We start from the raw sequence: 20,325 nt of genomic DNA, 5'->3' as shown, positions 1-20,325 counted from the left end.
GTTTTAATTATTTACTGTATTCATGCAACAAATCCAGATTTTTAAGGTTTTATGTGGGTTTTTCTAACAAAAACAGTCTGGAACAAGCTATATATTAAAGCATAGAGTTACTGAAAACGCACACATATTTGGAAAGATTTAGATATGTAAATAAACTAACTGAACCTGTAACTGTGTAGCATTTTAATACTATCTATAAGGAGATGTTCACTATAATAGCTAACATGTAATAGTTGAATTCTTATGATTAAGAGTTTCTATTTCTAGAGGGGGAAAGTCTACAACAATTCTTTGCCACAAATTCACCTCTAAACTCTTGAAAGATTTGTATTATAGAATAAAGACTTACCTTTGCAAGGTGAACAACAAAAAGAAGTCATTATGGGATCTCTATGGTTTTCTTCCACTGGCTTACCTAGAATGACAGCAATTTACAGCAAACATTAGGGGTTTGCTTCCATGAAAGTAAATACTGGCATATGAAATGATGAAAAGTCTGCCTTTTTGCAGCCAAAGCCCATGGTCAAACTCAGAGACAACACTGCTACACCTCAGCTGCATTTATCTGCTCGAGACCACAGGACACTGACCTCAAATCCAAAAGCTAAAAATAATAATGAATTAAAAACTACTTTTCATCCTTTCTTCTTGTCATAATCTTCCCTCAAAGTCTTCATTCCAAAAAGGAACTAAATTTTTTATCATATATTAATAATTCAAGTAAGACCTTATTTTTGCCAGGGTTGTTTGGAAAAAGGAATACAAATCTCAAATGACTTTGAAAATTTCAATACACTATTACAGATATCTTACACTTAGATAATTAGAGATATTAAATATTCCTTAGCTTTGGATACCTGTAAACTCTCAGTTATCACCAGTGGAAAAATGACACTTAACTGGAGATAAACAAACGTGTTTCTTCCTTCACACTTCTCAATTAAATTCTAGTAGTAGTGCAATGAATATACAGATTTGACACAACCCTCACCACTTGAGAATTAATTAAGCTTCTCCCAAGTCCTTTTTAGCAGAAATTCTTTTGCTACCAATTTAAACCACTTTTTAAAATTAAACATATATACATATATATATATATATATATATAAATATATATATTTACTCACACAGTGTTTTACCTTCTTACAAATGGCAGCCATTTTCAAGTAGACTGAAAGCATTAATGCTCAGGCTGTCATAAACACCTCTGACTGTTTTGAATAACATTGATTTGGTTGTCAAAATATGTAAAAGGGTCAGTATCTCAAACTATTCAGTTGTACTCAGAAAACATTCTACTTCTTACAGAAAAAAAATACTGTCTATCTCTTAATATATCTCACCTGTTAATATAACTCACCTGCTGTGCACTGAGATAAGCACATAACAAGAAACATGCTGTTTAATCCAATATGATTCAAACATATAATAGTACCTGCACAAAGACAACAGCACCACCATTAGCACACTGAAACAGTCTCTATAGTATCTTGAAATGTAATTAAGTGTTTTAACACATTGCTGTGGTACAGTCTTTTATGGGACCAGCATTACAGCAAGTTTTAGTGTGCCATAGTAACTAACCACAGCTGAAGTCTGGAATATAAGGTGAATTCTGAGCATGCAGCCACATGACCATGCAATCATTGTGCAATCAATGGTTTAAGGCTGTTTAGCATTGATCTAATTGCCTATTCACTCAACAGATTAAGGGACAGTAGGATTAGAGTAAAAAGGATAAAAAAGATTGTTTATAATTAATAAAGGCAATGAAACTGTGAGGAAGGAGAAAGGGAAGGGAACAGAAAGAAGGAAAACTAGTCTATGGTACTCCTGAATTATTTGGAATGTCAATATGGCAGGCAAACCTGTAGGTATTTTGCCTCAGAGTCTACTCTTAGCAGGGCTCAGGGGAAGCAGCAGGGGGAAAAAAGTAATGCAAACAATGGTATAACAGTAGAAAATATAAAAAACCAGATTCTCTCTCTGTATACATACGTAAGTTTGTATAAATACATGCTAATAACATGCTTAAAAATATTGAACATATAACTTTCTTAAAATATGCCAATCAGTGTCAAGTGTGGCACAGAACTACAAAAAATAGTAGATGTTTAATAGGTATTTTGAACCCATTGCAAATATATACTGTTGAGGCATGACTTAATAGACTGTATTAACAGTGTATCAACCCATCCCAAGGTCTCTTTCTGTCATGGCCCCTGAGCTTTTTCTTCAATGACAGCTTGAAATAAGTTGTAATTTATTCTGATGACTGTAACTTGCTCTGCATTTTTGAGGCACTAAAGCTGTTTTTTGATTAGTGACTATGGTGTATCTTCATCAGTTTTAAAATAGTATTTTAAATGTGTTTGCTCTGATGGCTCTGACAGGCAATAGTGCCATTCGTGTAAAGGTCACTGGCTCACTTTCAGCTCTAGATAGTAAAGGCTGAAAGTCATTGTTGCCCAATGGCTATTTTGTACCCTGTATGAAGTGAATTGATGGGTTAGGTCTGGAGCTTTAGTGGATAAATATCCACATCACAAACTATCACCAGAATTGGCGTTACTAGTGTCATTCTCAGCAGAAGGTCAAGGAGTGAGTTGGCATAGAGAATAAATTGTGTTTGCAAGCCTAGAAGGCAAGTTAAAAAACAGACAAACTAGGTGGTCTAGAAAAAGAACCACCCCTTTCCTATAGCTGTTTCAGAGCTCTGGGTCCAAGATTCTTAACAAACTAAATTGACTTTCAAAAAGAATATACACCAGGTGGATTTCTAAGCCAAACATACCCTTATTTTGCAAGATTTGTCCAGCTACCTACGCAATTGACACGTTCCAAATATATAATCAATGGTGCTATCTATGAGTGCTTGCTTGCTGTTAGAAATATGTGACAGGTTTGCACAGTGATTTTTGCCAAGAAATAATCACTATTGGTAGTGCTTCGTGTATTTTTGAACTGTCTCTGAAAATCTGAAGAAGACGATAAAACAGAGAACGTTCAGGAATCACGGTCAGTTTCAGCTATCTACATCAACTAGCTGTTGATAAATTGTGAGATTTATTGGCAACTATGAAATTTAAAGATCCACGAAGCATATAATATTTAGACTGTTACAATCTCCTCAATCAGTCCGTCCTTTATAAAAATCAAATTAATTGAAATTAGTAAATGAAACAGCTGATCTGGTCATTCCACTATCCAACCTTTTGCCAGTACAAGTTTATCCTTGGCTATGTAATGTCTAAATAATTGTACACGTTCCATTGACACCATTTCCACTAAACCTTTTTTAGTTATTTTTATTTAGACTTTTTTTTTTTTTACATGTTTTTGTTTAGAATTAGCAAAATTTGAACTTACAAGGTTAGTTGAGAACCATATGTATCCACTTCTGAACAGCTGTGAATTTTCTGCTGCTTCACTTTCTGGCTTTGAATGCCATGGGGAAAAATTTGTTTGTCTCAGTCTCTTTTTAAAGATGTGTTGGTTTCTAAAGGCAATTTGTAGTATTTGCACCATATCCTTTCAGGAAAGGTTACCCTTTTTCTGTACTCATAGTAGCGACTGTGTAAAACAAACACTGCAGGTTTAAGAAAAGATTTTATTCTAGCATTTATTTCACCATGCATAGCTCACCCATGAGGTAACCAATTTCTTCCAGGTACATGATTATTCATGCATTTTGTCTGGACAAAGGTGCGAAGAATTACAATTATATATAGTTTTCCTGTCTATTTATACAAATAAATTAATTAGTTTTTTGTTTTTCTTTTGTTGTTGTTTTTTTTTCAGAACGAAACACTGGTGCTAAGTAAGTCGGTGGATAACTGGTTGTAGCAAAACTACATACCCCTGAGAATGACACTGCTGATTTTTTACAATCTGTCACTCAGGTTCTTTCTCTCAGAAGTTAATTCTGGACAAATTAGAGCTATTCAATGAAAAGGCTGTTCTACTAAAGTGGAAGCAAAAGACAAAGAAAATGTAACAATGGGTGAATACAGTTTAATACAAACTCTGCCTCTGGTGATATTTCTTCTTATGAGACAATAAGCGATGCCAGTCTGGAATGGAACTGGTGCTTCAGAAAGTTGTAGTTGTCTGTATTTCCTCTGGAACTGGGATAATTAATCTAACAGTGTCCCGCACCGGGAAATGTTTTTTTCCATTGCAGTAGTGTGCTTGCCCTCCTAAATACAGTTACAGATTTGATAAAGGACCCACATAAAACACCTATTCCAAACTGTACAGAAATCTGTTCAAAAAACAGATAGACAGGAGAAACAGAAATTCCTCTTTATGCCACATGGCAAAAAAAGTAAACTAAAATAGAAACCTATTATTTTTCAGGAGAAGGCACTAATCTTTAAGAAAGGAGTGAATTCCCATAGGAGAATGTATCATAGAGGCACCCCTAAATGACCCCAATCAAATCATAAACTTAAACCAACTTTAATTCAAAACCAAAACCAAACAACAGACCAAAAACAAATTACAGAAACCAGTGCATGGGGGGGAGTAATTCAGAATCAGCCAGCACTCTGGCAACATTTAATAAACTGCTAGTTCGATATCCTAGTTGGGGATGTTATTACCATACAGGCACGCAAGATAATGATCCACAGCGTGCTCGCACTCACTCCAAAAAAGAAGAGACTTCTTTCACACAAGGGTACTGAGAAGAAATCATTGCTTGTCCAGGGGAGGGCAAGGGATTTCTCAGGGGTATATACAGAAGAAAATAAACACTCACTGAGGAGCAGGTGAGGGCTCTCAGTCCCGGGAGCTCTCCTCAGACGGGTCCCTGGTTGCAGGGGAGGGCTCTGCTCACAGACATGCTGCTCTGAGGAGCCCACCTCAAGGAGAACTTCGGTGGGGGAACCCATTTTATAGCGTGGTCGGATCTGGCTGTGGTCCTTACAAGCGTGATCCAGAAGCTTCTATTGGCCTGGGCACCTCCTCAGCATCTATTGATCAGGGGTCTCCCCCTTCCTGCCCCCCAGCCGGGAGAGGTGACCGTGAGGAGTCACTGTGCCCCGGGCAAGGAGGGGCAGGCGGGGGAACGCAACTTTCAAGGGACAGCAGGGCACAAAAAGTACTAAAGAGCCATCAATTGCCCTGTTGACAGCTCCGGATCACATCAGGGGTGTGCAACTGCCAGAGAACCTCCGAGCTCCAGAAGAAGAGTGAATTTATCAGCACCACCTGGGCTCTGTAACTGCCCCCAGAATCGCCAAGGCGATGCCCGCCTGTCCCCCACTGCCCAATGGCCGTGGAATCTTCGTTGGATTCAAAATTTCACAGTGCAACCCCCTGAGGGTGGTTTGTTTAATAAACTAGATGAAACCCGAAAAACTGCTCAGTTCCCCATGCATTTAGTGCCACTAATCCACTCCAGGATTCTTTCTGGTGATCATAAATATATTACCAACAACACACACTAATATTTAGCAGAATTAATTTAAAAAATTGCCCAGCTCTTGCACTCATTACCATCTATAAAAAAAGAGCTATTCAGGTTGTTTACTAACTGACAGGAATACAAAGGTAACAGACGTGTTAAAATGTATGAACAAGCTTTCCTTCCTAGGCACTAAGTTTATTTTAGCAGTGTCAATAAATGTCTGCTTATATGGGTTCAGCAGTAACTAATGCTCACCAGGAGGTACATTTTAGAAACAAGAACCAGGAAAAAAAACCTCTACAAACACAAATAGGGAGATAAAACAGGGAAAGAAAATTAAATCTGTTGGGAATTTCTCTTGAATTTCTGTAATTGAGTAATTTGAGAAAAGCACTAGTTTCAGTTTTGTCATAGGACAAAAACCTGTTTGTAAAAGATTAGAAAGGTAACTGATTTACTTATTAAAAATATAAGAAACATGAATGTAAACATTACTGTGTTATTAAAATTTGATTTAAAAGTACAGTTCATCTGTTGAAAACTGCTATTTCTTAATCACGTTCACATGGAACAGCTTTATTGAAGTATATGATTATACACTTTCACTTACCTGTAAAGAAATTAATTCTGAATATTACAAATTGCATGAGATATTATACATATATCACGTTTCTATATGCACATGTTTATAAAATATATATATATATATATATTTTTATATAACTATCTTTTTTTCCCTTTCAGAGGCTGGCCAGAGACTCCATGTGGGGGACAACAGAAGAGAGTGAACCTCACAACCTATTTGCATTTCCACAAAGTCTCTGCATTATTCTAGTGGCTGCCTTTGATTCTGTCTTTCTGTTAGAAGATAACTGCCAAAAAAAAAAAAAAAAAAAAAAAAAAGAAAGAAAAGAAAAGTATCAGAATTGAAACTTTTCCAGTCTACCACCTATCTAAGGTCCCCTCAATTTCCAAAAAGCAACAAGTGTCCCTCCATTTTCCACAAGGCCAGTTCCCTTCTCATCACCAAGTTTAGGGCAGCATGGGTAAAACATGACAACTTAGTGCCAGGCAAAAGAAAAAATGAAAAGGGAAATAACCTAATTAAGCTATCTTTTCATAGGTATCCTAAACCCACATCATTTGTTGATACTAGTCTTTGATAGGATGAGACTGGGTTAAATCTAAATGCATAGTCATATAGCCCAATTAAGGTGAAGACGAATGAACCAGACCTCTTCACTGTGATCATTTTTTCTTAACTGGATATTGTTCCTTCAGTCTCAATAAAAATCTAGTTTTAACACCAGTGCTTAATTTATAGTTAAATTAAGCAGGCAGGATTTTCAAATAAGAAAAGGATGAAAAGCATGTAATTTAAATCCAGCAGTTCTGTTCTCTTATTAATATTGGTCTCTCTGTGCTTTAAAATAAAAGTCAGGGCATAGTCAGACCTGACAACTAACAATATCTGACCTCTAGATTTGTTTATTAATATAGGACAGATGATTATTGTAAAAGAGATAGGCCAAGATGATTCAGATAAGTCACCCCGAATCAGCTCCATATCATGATTAAATATTACTGATAAGTGTCAACTATTACAGTAACCCCACTAAGAAAAGGCAAAAATAAATTCCTCTTGCTGAAGTACCATAGTTTTAGTTTAGAAATAATAATAATCATCATCATCATCATAGTAGCAGTAGTAGTAGCAGTAGTAGTTTAGTTTGGGCTTTTTTTTTTAAGTCTCATGCACAAGTACATCGGACAAGTTTCTGAGAAATATGGATGTTGCAGGACTCTTACATTACAATTCTACTGTCTGCTTAATTGTAATGGAAAATGCAGTGAGATTAACATTGATATGAGCATTCTGATCACTAATATTCTCAGGAACGGTGTTAATTTTACATGCTAATGAGTAGATAAAGAGAATTAAGATCCCTGAAGGAGAAAAAGAGGTTGACTGAGGCAAGAAATGCCCCTAAGAGTACAGTCAAATATGATTGTGGGTGTGCTCTGTTTCTGTAAGGTGCCAGATACACTAACTTACTTTCTGCTTGGAGTAGGGTTGTTTTTTTTCCTTCTTATTGTTAGGGGGGTTATACATACAATGAAGACCAGTGTGAAGAGTTGTTCTTATGAATGTAATGCTTTATTAATATAAATAGTGTTTTCATTATGGTATTATGGTAAAATGGTATAATTATAGGTGGGATAATTAACACAGAACATGCAAATCTTTACTTTCAGGGAATGCTTGATATAGGACACCAAGGAATATTGCCTAAATACAGTAATACCTTGGTGCTTTCTTTTAATCCACATCACTGACAAAGGGATTTGTTCCTTCAGGTATTCCAAATCAAACTACAAATACTGGAGTGGAAAGAAAAAAAAAAAAAAAAAGAGAACAAATACAACAACAAAAAAGCCAACTAGCAATCTATCTTGTTCCTTAAGCAGAAAAGAAAAAGATTGCTACTACTTTTCTCTTTAATAAACGAAGTCTACTGATAAACTTATTGATAGACAGATATTCTGGCAACTGATTGTCAAAATGTGTCACCAGACCACACAAGTAACCCACACTCACAAGCTGTCTGCAAAGTTAATATCAGAACTTGTAAAATATCCCAGGTTTAGAGTATAAATATCTTAGTGATTAAGTAAATTTGGAATGTTCTAAAAGTTCTTATTTGCATTTTTAAACACACAGGATCATTAAATATGCAAAGACCTAAATTAAACTTCAATACTCACATCTATCTCTAATACAAGAGAATAACTATTCACTGTTTCCCAACCAGAATAATACAGAGTTAGGTATATAATAGCAAGTGTGACTTTGCGTGCTGCTTTTGGAGCAGTAATGGACGCCATGCTTCCACACCCCGTGCCAAATATTGCAATGCTTGATGTTAGTTTAAAGTTTGGACTCCAGGCAAGATTTTTCATAGGAAAATTTTGCACTGATTACCTATTGCCAGACTAAAGATTTACCTGAAACTTTTCTGAGAGCTTGTTCCATCACCAGGTTCTCCACATTGCACAGCCACTGCATAAGAAAAAGTTAAAAGCCCGTAACCATTTAAGAATCCAGTTCTTTCCCTTCTATTCCTCCTAAATCCTTCCTCCATTCCAGCAGTCATTAGGAGCAAGGGGAAAGCCCTTGTTCAGCAAACCATGTACTGCTACACCAGTAATTGCTTTTTGGTTGTAGCAGCTGTTCAGTCGTGTCATAGCAGCAAGAAGAGACATCTTAACAATTCTATGGAGATACTCAAAACCTGACTGGACACAATCCTGGGCAACCTGCTCTAACCCTGCTTGAGCAGGGATCTGGACTTAGGTGATCTCAAGAGGTACCTCCCAACCTCTGTGATTCTGTCACACTTGAAAATGTTGTTTGCTTTGCAGGTATTCTACTTCCATTTAGGTTTGTTACTGGGATACCTGAGATGTAAAGTGAAAGTTGCATATAACGAAAACTGTCTTTTTCTCCCCCTTTTTTTTTCCAGATGGCTGAGCACTAGACCAGGTAGAGAAACACGTATGCAATCACTGTGGAAAAGAACCAGCAAGACTCTTTCTTGTATCTTTAGATGACATTTCTCTAGTTGGCTAATTGTTCTTGATCCCTATTGGTATTCCCTGTATAATGTTGTTGCTTTATGTGAGAGGATATTGTTGCCTCAAAACTAGTACAAAGGCTACATTTGAGAAACAGCTACTTTGAAAAAAGACTAGCTGGCAGAAAAGCAGGAAGAAGATATTTTACTCAGAAGAGTTTGGCTTCGAAAGAGAGATTGGGAAATATTTGTGTGAGAGGTACTGGCAGGAGATGTGTGTAAGATACAAGGAGGGCTGCTGATAGGATAGATAAAAAAGAGATGTATACATATCCACCGCAAGATCCACATATTACATCAAGAGATACACAGGACAATCTCCCATTTCTAAAATCCCAAGAGTTAAAATAAACAGACAAATGTATAATAGAATAGGACATGAAATGTCCTAAGCAATGCATCTGCTCTATACTGAATTGAAATATGTCGATGTACAGGCTTACGTGTCCCTTAGGCCAAAGACTCTTTCAAATAGAATTTTTGGTAGCTAAAGTAACATTTGCCTAAAGCACCTGTCAGGCATCCATTGAGAACTGAATAATGTGATTTCTGAGTATATATCATCTTGAGCTACTGTCAAGATCTGGTGGTGAACTGATGTTGAACATTGAAGCAGGAGTATATTAATTTTTTTTTCAGGAAAGGCAGGAAAATTATACTTTTCTCAGAAGATCTTTATCATGAGGAAAGGAGGAGCAAAACCAAACCCTAACTCAGAAGGAGCAGATGGACCTTCCACACAACATCTATGGTCCAGGAATTTTAACTTTTTGTAGCACCGACTTGTTCCTCCTCTACGATGTCATCTTATCAGTATCAGCCAATTTCTCAGAATTAGGCCACAATCTCTGTCTCGAGTGGTTTAATTTCTCCTCTCCAGCCTTAATCAAGCAGTATTTTCCTGTTAGATGTACTATGAGTGGTCCAAGCTGCCAGCTGCAGTATAGCCAGCCTCTTTTGGCAAAGGAAAATTGTTTTGTTTTCCATGCTTTCCTTCCCGCCATCATTCAGGGGCATATCTGGCACAGAAAAGGCAACAGGTGTACTTCATTGTTAAAAAGCTGAGGCATCAGTGCTTTGAAGACATCAGTGTGATGGGTGTCCCAGCTGTAAATGATGCCACTCACCTTATTATGCAAAGTGCCTATATAAAGCTATTATATTATTGTTTGGCATCTATGCCCCAGTGAGGTGGTCCAACCAATTAACAAGCACAATATCGGATGAAAATGGACATGACTACAGGCAGCCAAGACTCCTGCATTCACATAAAGGTTGGGTTTGTTCTTTTTTTTAAAAAAAAAAAGTATCAGAGAAGAGGTATCATAAATACATACCTGTCTATGGATTTTTATGTTAAACCCAGCTAAAAGAATATAGCTGTGTTTCAGCTTAACAGACTAATATGTGAGGACTCACATATGAGATGAGTAAGGATTCCTTGGACTGCACTACTACCATGTGCTCTAATTTTGAATCTGTAAAGGACATCCTTGCTAACTGTGACTATGAATGGCAAGAATTTCAGTGATCTTGTCCAGCACTACACTTGTGCGTATCCTACAGCTACTTCTTTCTGGTCCAATGGAGTTCCAGAATTAGAGAAGTATTGAGGAACATGCCCATAAGGACTAGTTAAGTTAAGAAAAGAATCCTTTCTGCATTTTGCCTGATACTACTTCTGTTTAGTTTTCAGATTACCAACCAAAAAAATATTTTTAAAACATGCAAATGGAACATACATTAGAATGGAATCTACACAAAGACACCTCCTAAAATAATTCAAAAAAAAAAAAAAAGAAAAAAAAAATGAAGAGGCACTGCACAGAAGCGAAACAATTAAATTAGCAAGGCTGATGCAAAGTGTAGTTTTATATCCCAGTCTAAGCAAGACATGCAGTTTGCTATTTCGTCTCTGATGTATCAATGTAAGCGTAATTTCACTGAAGTCGGTTTAAAAGCCTGGATTTCTGCAGAAAATGTTTATGCATTTTCATAACTGTTTGCTTCTTATTATAAGCAAACAATTAAGAAATAGATAGTAGAAACTACTTTGAGTAAAATCAGATTTAAGAACCAAGACTAGGCCTAACAAAAATCAATTTTTTTCAGTTAAAGATACTTTTATTCCTTCTGGTACAAAAAGAAAGCAACTAGAAAGCTGGATATTACAGCAGAATCTAAAAACAGCAAGTAATTGTTTGATTTTTTTTTTTATTTGTCAGAAGAAGTTGCTTTTGGAATGCAATTCTAAAGTATTTCCTCTTAACAGTGCTTGCTTCAGTGATGTCATATGGAAAATGAAAAACTTTAAGACAAACTTGACACTTCTGTCAAAATGAACACACTCTATGTTCTGCTATTATGTCTTTTTTTGGTTTGCACAGGTGGGAGTTGGGTTCTGCTGTATAAAGAGGAGAAATGTTCAGCTGCAGATTTATAAGATGTATTTAAAAAAATCTCCAGTGAATCCAACATTTCCAACAAAACTCAGTTCTTCACTCTTCAGCACAGTGGTTTTATTTCTGAACTTTAAGGCCAACTATACAGGCTTTTAAAAATAACCTGGAATATGCGCAAAATGTCATTTACATACATATATATGGCAGGTACACAATATAGCTTGTTATTTAAAAATTCCTTTTAAGGTATTTTCTCCTCAGATACTGAACTTTCTGATTTTTTTTTTTTTTCATGACAAACTAGTACAGGTGTTATTTCAGTGAAGAAGTAGATTAAAAAGAGCCAACTAATGAATACTGATTTAAGTTTATATAGAGATTAGGACTTAGTTCTCTTTTTATACTCTGAGAAAGGAAGGAATTTCCTACAGATTATTCTTATTTTGTGAATGGCTGTTTCAGACAAGCTATTTGGGATACTGAATACAAAAAACACAAAAGAGCCAGAAAAAGAAAGTAATTTTATACATACCAGAATATTCGGAATATGAAGAAAGTCTTATCAAATATAACAAGATGAAAAAAACCCAAAACCCTGTACTTCCATTAATTGGTTTATCATCACAACCAAGAAGTCAGACATACAATCTGAACTATACTCTCTCAATTAATGATGGTTGCTCCAGGGCCAGGCTCGGTACTTAGTGCACACATTATTGTCAGAACACAGTTGTGTTGCATTTGCCTTCAGAAGATATTTGTATTCTAACAGCGACTTAGGATCACAGGAACAGGACCTCGGTTATCCTAAATGCTTAAATATGTGCTAAAGAAAGAAACACACAATTTAAACTTCTGTAAGTATTCACCTCATAAAGAGATAAAAAGGAGACAGTACAATGACAACAACAAGCATGTATATGCTATCCTGTATTGATGTGGACATATGCTGCTTACCTTTCTGCTCTTGGTTGAGTTGAGATGCTGTATCAAAGATTTTCCCCTCCCAGGGCACAATAACACAAACAGAAACTTGTGCTCAGTCATCCAGCCCTCACTAAAAAGCTCTGTAAGGCCATAATACTTGGGGAAGGGAAAGGGAAGGTTATTGTGTCAGGTTGCTGCAAGTAAACATACACTGATTGGAAGCCAAACCTGAAGTCTTTGTCTAAGTAAGATGAACAAGAAATAGCTAAAGTCAGAAAAAAAACACATGATAAAGAGAATGAGATAATCTCCCACTCCAAAATACAAAAATACTGGTTCTTAGGACATTGTGCTTGGATATCTTATAGTTAAGGTCTCAATTCTCAACCCATAGGTCATGAAAAATCTCAATTCAGGATCTGCCATAACATGGACATTGCCAAAAGACAGCCATGCATTTGCCCATGTGTTTGTTGCGGTGGATCGACCCCAGCAGGCAGGTAAACCCCCACCCCAGCCATGCTCGCTCACTTTGCTGGAAAGGGAAGAAGGATCAGAAGGGCAAAAATAAGAAAAACTTTTGTAAAAGTCTTTGGGTTTTATATCATTACTTGTTTAGTCTCACTGTAATTTTATATTTTACTCAAAGAAATTTAGGACGTGCTTAAGTCTGCACAACAACAGTGCAGATGTGATATAGTGCCTTTTGGTAACGTTCAGGACAAATCTTGTGGTTAAATTAAGCTAACTATCATATGGATTAATTCTGCTGTGTGATTTATATGGGTATTAAACAAATAGTCAGCCCTCTAAAACAGGTTCAGTTAAACACATTTGTTTTCCCTTTCTTCCCTGCCTTGTTTGTCCTCAGGCAATGAGAAGATTATGGGCATCGTTAGGAGTGGAGAAGATGTCAATGGAGAAATCGTATTCCACTGTTACTTCTACCACTATCTATTACGGTATATTGAAGAAGATGTTTTACCCCTCTGGACTGTTGGTTTCTTCTCTCATTGTTTTTCTGTGCTGAGTGTCAGGGAAGCCAAATACCATATTGTTCCATTCCTTTCCGAATGCAATACAAATTCTGACAGGAAGGCACAGATGTATCTGAGAACAGCATGGGCTGTTTTACTATTCTTTATTGACAAAAATTAAAGTGGCTGCTTACCTTGGTTTTCCACTCAGGCCATTTGTAGTTGAAGGAAAAGGCATTCTCCTCTTGTCTGACAAGCGGTCCCCATTTTCTCCAAATAAACAGCAACCGGCCACTTGGATTTCTCAATGTAGTTGTAGCAGGTTCACACTGTGACAAATAATCGAAGGTGAGATCATTGCTGCACAGCCGTGTTGAATCTAAGAAACACCAATCATAACAACCCAATAAACGTAATACAAATTGTATCTACTTATCATCTCCTGATGCAAAAATTAATTCTAAGACTCTGCGTCTCTCTGTGGTAGTACATGTGCTTTTGCAAAATCAACTTTGTTTCAAAAACATTGAATTCACTCCATGAGTCACATGGGCTTTCAGAAAAAGAAGGTGAAAAAGACAGACTGTCAGAACAATCTGTATGATCCATCAATACAATGGATCTAGCTGACTAGGGGAATTAAAAAAAAACTAGTGGATCCAAAATTCAGGGAAACTTTTCAGTGCATCAACTATAGTAGAAGAAATCTTCAGGAAAACCTTACCAACCTCATGCAAATCCAGAGGTCAAAACATTCATCCATTATTTCTGGTATGGTGTGAAAAGGCATTGCTTGCTATTCATCATTGCCAGTGCCTGACTTGTCAATCCCCAGCTCCAGAGACCTGTCTGACAGCAGCACTGCCACTTCAGCTGCTCCCCATCTGTTCAGCTGGATGGCTTTTCTCTACCCTTGAACTAGAGTGCTTGACCCCTCCTCTTCTGCCATTGACAGGAAAACCTGAAACTTTTGCTGAAAATATCTCCTCTGAACTGTAATTTTTCTATCTTTCTTTACCAAGACTGCTTAAGATAACTTACTTCCATCTTGACACACATTTAGGACAAACTTCTCTGTGATAGATATTTCTCACCTACCAGCTTCTCTCATTTCCTCTAATCACTCTTATTTGAATCTCCCCTCCCTCTCATTATAGGTCTGGTTATGATGTCTTTGCTGCTGTGCTTTGAAACCAACCACTAGATTCCCGCTGACCATATGCAACATATAGGTGCTGTTGTTTGTTCTCAGGCAGACTGCAGAGTCTATAATCAAGATCTCTAAGGCTTCTTCTAACCTCTCCATGGCATAAAGCTTCACCTCCCAACTACCGCAGTTCATAGTTTAATCTTCTGCGGCTGTACAGTACTTTAAAAGTGCAGACTATACTTTCATATTATTATACGTCATGTTAATGGAGAAAGCACCTAGGCTTACAGTTCCCAAACCAAAAAACAAATGAGCAAACAAAAATCTTGGAAATAAAAACCCTCTTTCTAGGATCATTGACATCCTCTAAGACCTTGAAGCTTTGGACAATTCTCACAAGGTATTAAAGCCTCAATATACTCCTGATTGGCCTGCCACCTCTCTCATTTGTCCAGGACCAGTGTTCTCTCACTTGTTCAGAGAGCTCCCCAACTCTGAGAACATGCATTCTTTTCTCATCTGTTTTCTCAAAGGGCAATTTCCATTCTTCTAATTTAGAAACAGACAACCTGAAATGATCAGTTTCCTTTAGTTTAACCGGTCTATTTAGCATATTCAATGTTTTACTGAGAAAAATCATATTATGCTATCTCTTCTAAGTGACTCTTGTATCTGTTCTTGGATAGAGTGTGTGATCTATGAGATAGTCCCAGCCAGCAAGTGGCCGATTAAACACAGAGTGAGGAATAGAGTGGTACATGAAATTCATAAAATAAGTCTGGATTTATAAATTATACATCCATTCCCCAAATTGTCATATCTCCCAATCTTCTCTCTGCTGTTTGCCAGATTTTCTTCCACCAGTCACTGTCACATCATAGCTTCTCCTTTCTTTTTTATGTCCTGATTAACAGGACATCTATATTCTCCCTTGAGCTCTCTTCCTCCCAGCAAGATTGTTTTCTATATCCCTACAGAGAGCGGCCAAAAAAGCACTTGTGAGATTGAGATGCTTCTTTTTCAAGATATATTATCTGATATAATAAAAAATAATACGTTTTCTTATAAACATACCTCCATGAGCACAATTCAAATGCTTTAATATATATTCCGAAAAAAATCTATATAAAAATAATTTATTCTTACCTCACTCTTAAAAAATCAAATGTAGACCTTTTTCTATATGTAAGGGAATTCTCATAAAGCAAATATAAAGTATAGAAAATTTTTAAAAAATAATGTGATTGGGTTAGGAATGTCTCAACTGATATAGACTGGAAGGTTTAGTGGTTCAAGAAAAGTAGTTTACTCTGCCTGTCTTACAGTAAAATCAAATTTTCAGGTAAAAGGGAGCATCTGTGCACAGATTACACAAGTACATATCCAGCCTCACCCTGGAGTTCAACTTATTTTTTCTAGCACAAAACTAACAAACAACACAAGAAGAAAGCGAAGTCCTTGACTACTGCAAGGTACAGTTCTCAGATATCTTCCTCTTACTGCTTCGTAGCTGCCAGAGTGAGAATGTATCTTAGTCTTAAATACCAAGTTTGTGTAACAGACGCATTTAGTTTGTTCCTATTTTTTCCTTGACAGAAGGTCCATAAATGTGTTAAAACCTCTACTCAAATGCAGCTGTAATGCTTCCATTGTATAACTTATTGTATCTTAGATATACAACAATCCAGCCTCTGAAAGTCACATTTTATTAAAAAATGTTACTTTGTACTAGGTGATCTAAAAGCACAGTAGTTCTGCAGCTGGGACTGGTAAAAGTTCTTAAGTACAAAAGGTCATCAAACAGTGTTTTTCCATGCTTCACTTGTAATAGGAACTTTTTTTTTAAAGTTAATAATAGCTGTGTGTTTATTACAGTTTCAAGTGTCCACGTTGAAACTAAATCTATATTTCATTGTCTGACCTTGAAAAATATTTGACTTTAGTATCTAGAAGACTAAAGCACTCAGTGCCAAATAAATCATAATTTAAAAAAATAAAAGGAAAATTACGAGAATAGCAAGAGTAGCTGTAGCGTAAGATATGCTGTGCTGTTGTAAGAAAATACATAGAAAATGCAATAAAAATGTCAAACGGCAAAAGAAATCACAAAAATAACGATTGTCAGAGAAATTACTTTTACTTTGTTCTACATTTTATTACTTACACATGGACACAAAACGCTATCAGTGCTTAACTAACATATCGTTTGTCAGGTAGGGCTCATATTCACCTCCACTTCAATCACCACTGCTCTCAGTGGAGAGGATGGTCACAACACTGGGGGTTATGTTTACCTTAAACTGTTGCAGCAACTCTTTCTAGAGACCATCTGTCTGGGACCAACACTGAAGTGCCATAGTTATGTAACTGAAATGTAGGTGGATGCAGTACAGATAATAGCACTTTATTGATAAGATCAGCAAAGAACCCATAAGTATCATAAGCTCTCCTTCTGGGGATTTATTAAATAATAGAGAGTAAAATTGAATTAAAGTGAATGTTGAATTTGAGAGTTGAAGATAGTTTACAATGAACAATTTAGTTCTTGAAAACAATTTTTACTGGCTAACATGAATACAGTGAAAGATTAAAATAAAAGTCATTCTGAGAGAAACATGCTGGCACCTTCTGGATACATGTAGCATGGATGAAGTGCAGATTAAGCGCAGTATAAGTGTGCACAGTTTTCCTTAAACTGTCCCTAAAAATTCTGTTAGGCTAGACAAACGTGTAGCCATTTTGGTAATTCCAAAAGGATCAACATACATTTCAAACTGCTTCATAATCTAGACATTAATACAGAGGGGAAAAAATTGCCATTTAGGTTAATAAAAGGTTGAGTACATACAGAAGAATGTCTGTTATGCATATGAAATAAAGATATGAGTATATATAGTATATAATACTGACAACTGTCAAGAGAACACAGTTAAAATTTTTAATTTTCAGAAGTTTGTGAAACATTGGTGTCACAACTGAGTGACATTATACACATGTGATGTTAGTAAATATTACATTTATCATCTGACTACCTAAGAAAATTAGTGTTACTTGAAATCTTTAGACTTTATACATTTTAAAGGGAAGAAATGTAATTCTGTAAGAGTTTGGAGGATGTTTTTAACCCTTCAAGATAATTTTCAGTAAGTTAAGTTTCAAACTTGTTTTTGACTTTGGACATTCAATGACTTCCAGTCATTAGGTGTTGCTCCTCTAAAAGCTGTTCACCTCAGAATGGCTTTTAGATTTTTCAGTCTTAGGGAAGCAGACCTTACCATTTCCATGGTTCATATGCTTCCCTGAATTACTCTCAAGCTAAGTCAATCTTCAGATTCATAAAATAAGTCTGTAAATATTAATGCCTACCAGAAGCAGTCTCACCTCAGATAACTACCGTAGCAGAAGAATACTGGAGAAGCAACATCTGTTTGAAAATCCTTTCCAGCAAAATTAAAGTTTCTAATCCAGAGCAAGAAGTAGGAAGAAAACACTTATGAGAAAAGATGTAACACGGAAAAAGAATGAAAGACATAAGCTGATTGGAGAAAAACAAGAAAGGTGGAAGGTCAAAAGGAAAAAAGTACAATGCGCTAAAAAGATACAATGGACAGAACAGAATCAAAGAAGGAAGACAGAAAAAAAACAAAAGTATACAGCAGTTACAGAAAAACAGAATGAATAACAGAAAGATGTGGGAAAGGAAAATGACTACAAATGAGGTTTTATTTCCTTTTTTACAGTTTCTGGAAAAGCATAATGACAAAGTACATAGTTAAATGAATGAATGAGTATATAAAAAGAATAAGATATATCAGTAGAGGTCAGGGGCACATATATTCAGATTCACCAAGAGCAACTGAATGCATAGGGCTGGTTCTTAATACAATCATGCTAAACCAGCATATATTGCCCTGAATTCCTCCTAGGAGAAAAAACAAACAAACAAAACCACAAACAAACAAACAAACCACCGCAAACCTGGTTTGTATTTATTGCTGATCCCTTAATTTTAATCTTTAACATGTACTATTCAAAAAAGCGATGATGACCAACATCACATTTCTCTGGTTTCTTATGCACTGGTTTATTTTGATTCCTGTTTGTTGTTGTTTGCGTGTTTGTGTTTTGTTTTGTCTTGTGTTTGTTTTGCTTTCCATTTTAAGTGTTCCATTTACTTTAATTAATCTTTCCTCAGGTGGTCATGTCTCACAAGTGTTTTTAGTGTTTGGCTTTTTTTTTGTATGTTTGTTTTAAGCAAATTTACTCACTTGGTAATTTCCTTTCATGGTTTTCTTGCTTTTTCTCAAAGAAGAGAAGATGAGAGGGGCGTTGAGTACAGTCAGGAGAACTGGGCACTTGTCTTTGCAGTGATATATTTTTTTTTTTTAAATTGGCAATCCAGGGAAATTAAAACAACAACTTCTGCCAAGACAGAGAGAGCAAGAGTATGTATTCTTTCTTCCAGTTTCTGACATGATATGTTCAAATACCTTTCGGATACAGTATGTCAGCTTGTGTTTCACCATATTATATGACATAATGCAACATGACACACCAATTGTTTTGTGACAGAAATGTAAAGAAAAAGGCTGTTCTCCGCTCTGCTGGTAAAGAAATCATTTTAAGTAGAGAAATAGCCAGATTTCTCCTAAACGTTAATGCATCAAAGTGTAATGGCCTTGAGAGCTTCCCCGTTGCTGGGGCTCCTGTTGCCAGGATTCAGGGATGACTCAGAGAGCTTTGCTGGGAGGCCCGAGCCAGGGCTGACCCCCCCATTCTGGTGGGAACTGATTTAAGGTTGCCACTTTCATGCTTGGCACCAGCCTGAACCATCACATCAGCAGTGTCACAGCCGGGACTGCACCTGATCGCAGGTCCGAGTGATCCAGACCTGGACCAACATGGATTGATTTCCCAGCCCCACCTTGGACCTGCCTCATCACTACAAACTTGACTGGCAGTCACTGAGAGGTATCTGACCTTGGGCAACACATCACCAGACCTGATCCTGTCCCTAATTCATTGACTGGTGTGACTAGGTTGACACCATGGACTGTTAGACCTGCTGCCATCCCCAGGTGTGCCTGTCCCCTTGCTTGGGGACTGTGGGATGGGACCCCAACCATGTCACCAGCTCCTGTCCCTCAGGGAGCAGTGGTTCTGCTGTTCCTCAACACAAAATGAAAAGTATTCATTCAACCAGAAACAGTACTGCTCCATTTAACCCCATAGGCCCTGCTGGTACTTTGCAGTCCTAGTATATTTTAATCGTAAACCTTTTAATGTCAAAACGTGTTTGTAGAGCCCTGAGTGAGTGGATGACCTTCAATTTTAGACATATATTATGTGTTTTGAGTGATTGAAGGAGGAATCATTCTCAGTTTCTAACAGCTGGAAATCTCATGCAATCAGTTGGAGTATTATAATATTAAAGAATTGCAGCAATGTTTCCAGAGATCTGGAGGTTTTGGTCTTTTTTTTTGTTTTTCACTTCTATCAGTGATTGTCTCTTCACCAGGTATACCTGATCCCAGAAGGCTCCATCTGCCTTCTCAGAGGCACAAACTCTGTCTGAAGAAATGTGCATTGTAGTAATGCAGTAACTGGAAGATGCCATCACTTTCAATTGAATCTATGATTAATTTCCAGATAAAACAGATACCACCAACAGAAGGGAGAAGTACACCAAACCAGTGTTACTTCAGTGTACTGAACTGATAGACCAGGAATATTTGCATGTATCGACCTAGAACAGGCAAAGTCTCCCACAATACACAGCAAAACAATTCCTGGCATATGATAATTTAGTGCATTAATTTGA

The 20,325-nt window shown here is 36.7% G+C and overlaps 1 long non-coding RNA gene across 1 annotated transcript; it reads right to left on the bottom strand.

Annotated features, from left to right (window-relative positions):
• Window positions 1-356: 356 nt before the first annotated feature.
• On the bottom strand, window positions 357-14,454 carry LOC135580674 (uncharacterized). The gene is made up of 4 exons (XR_010475563.1): window positions 13,549-14,454; window positions 8,420-8,474; window positions 1,361-1,435; window positions 357-415 (listed from the first exon to the last, which is right to left on the bottom strand). It is a non-coding gene; the product is annotated as an uncharacterized LOC135580674 (long non-coding RNA).
• Window positions 14,455-20,325: the final 5,871 nt, after the last annotated feature.

The sequence above is a fragment of the Columba livia genome, chromosome 12 (assembly GCF_036013475.1).
Source record: "Columba livia isolate bColLiv1 breed racing homer chromosome 12, bColLiv1.pat.W.v2, whole genome shotgun sequence".
NCBI classification, from domain to species: Eukaryota; Metazoa; Chordata; class Aves; order Columbiformes; family Columbidae; genus Columba; species Columba livia.
Note: the sequence above shows the minus strand (reverse complement) of the source record. Positions and strands in the feature narration are given on the sequence as shown.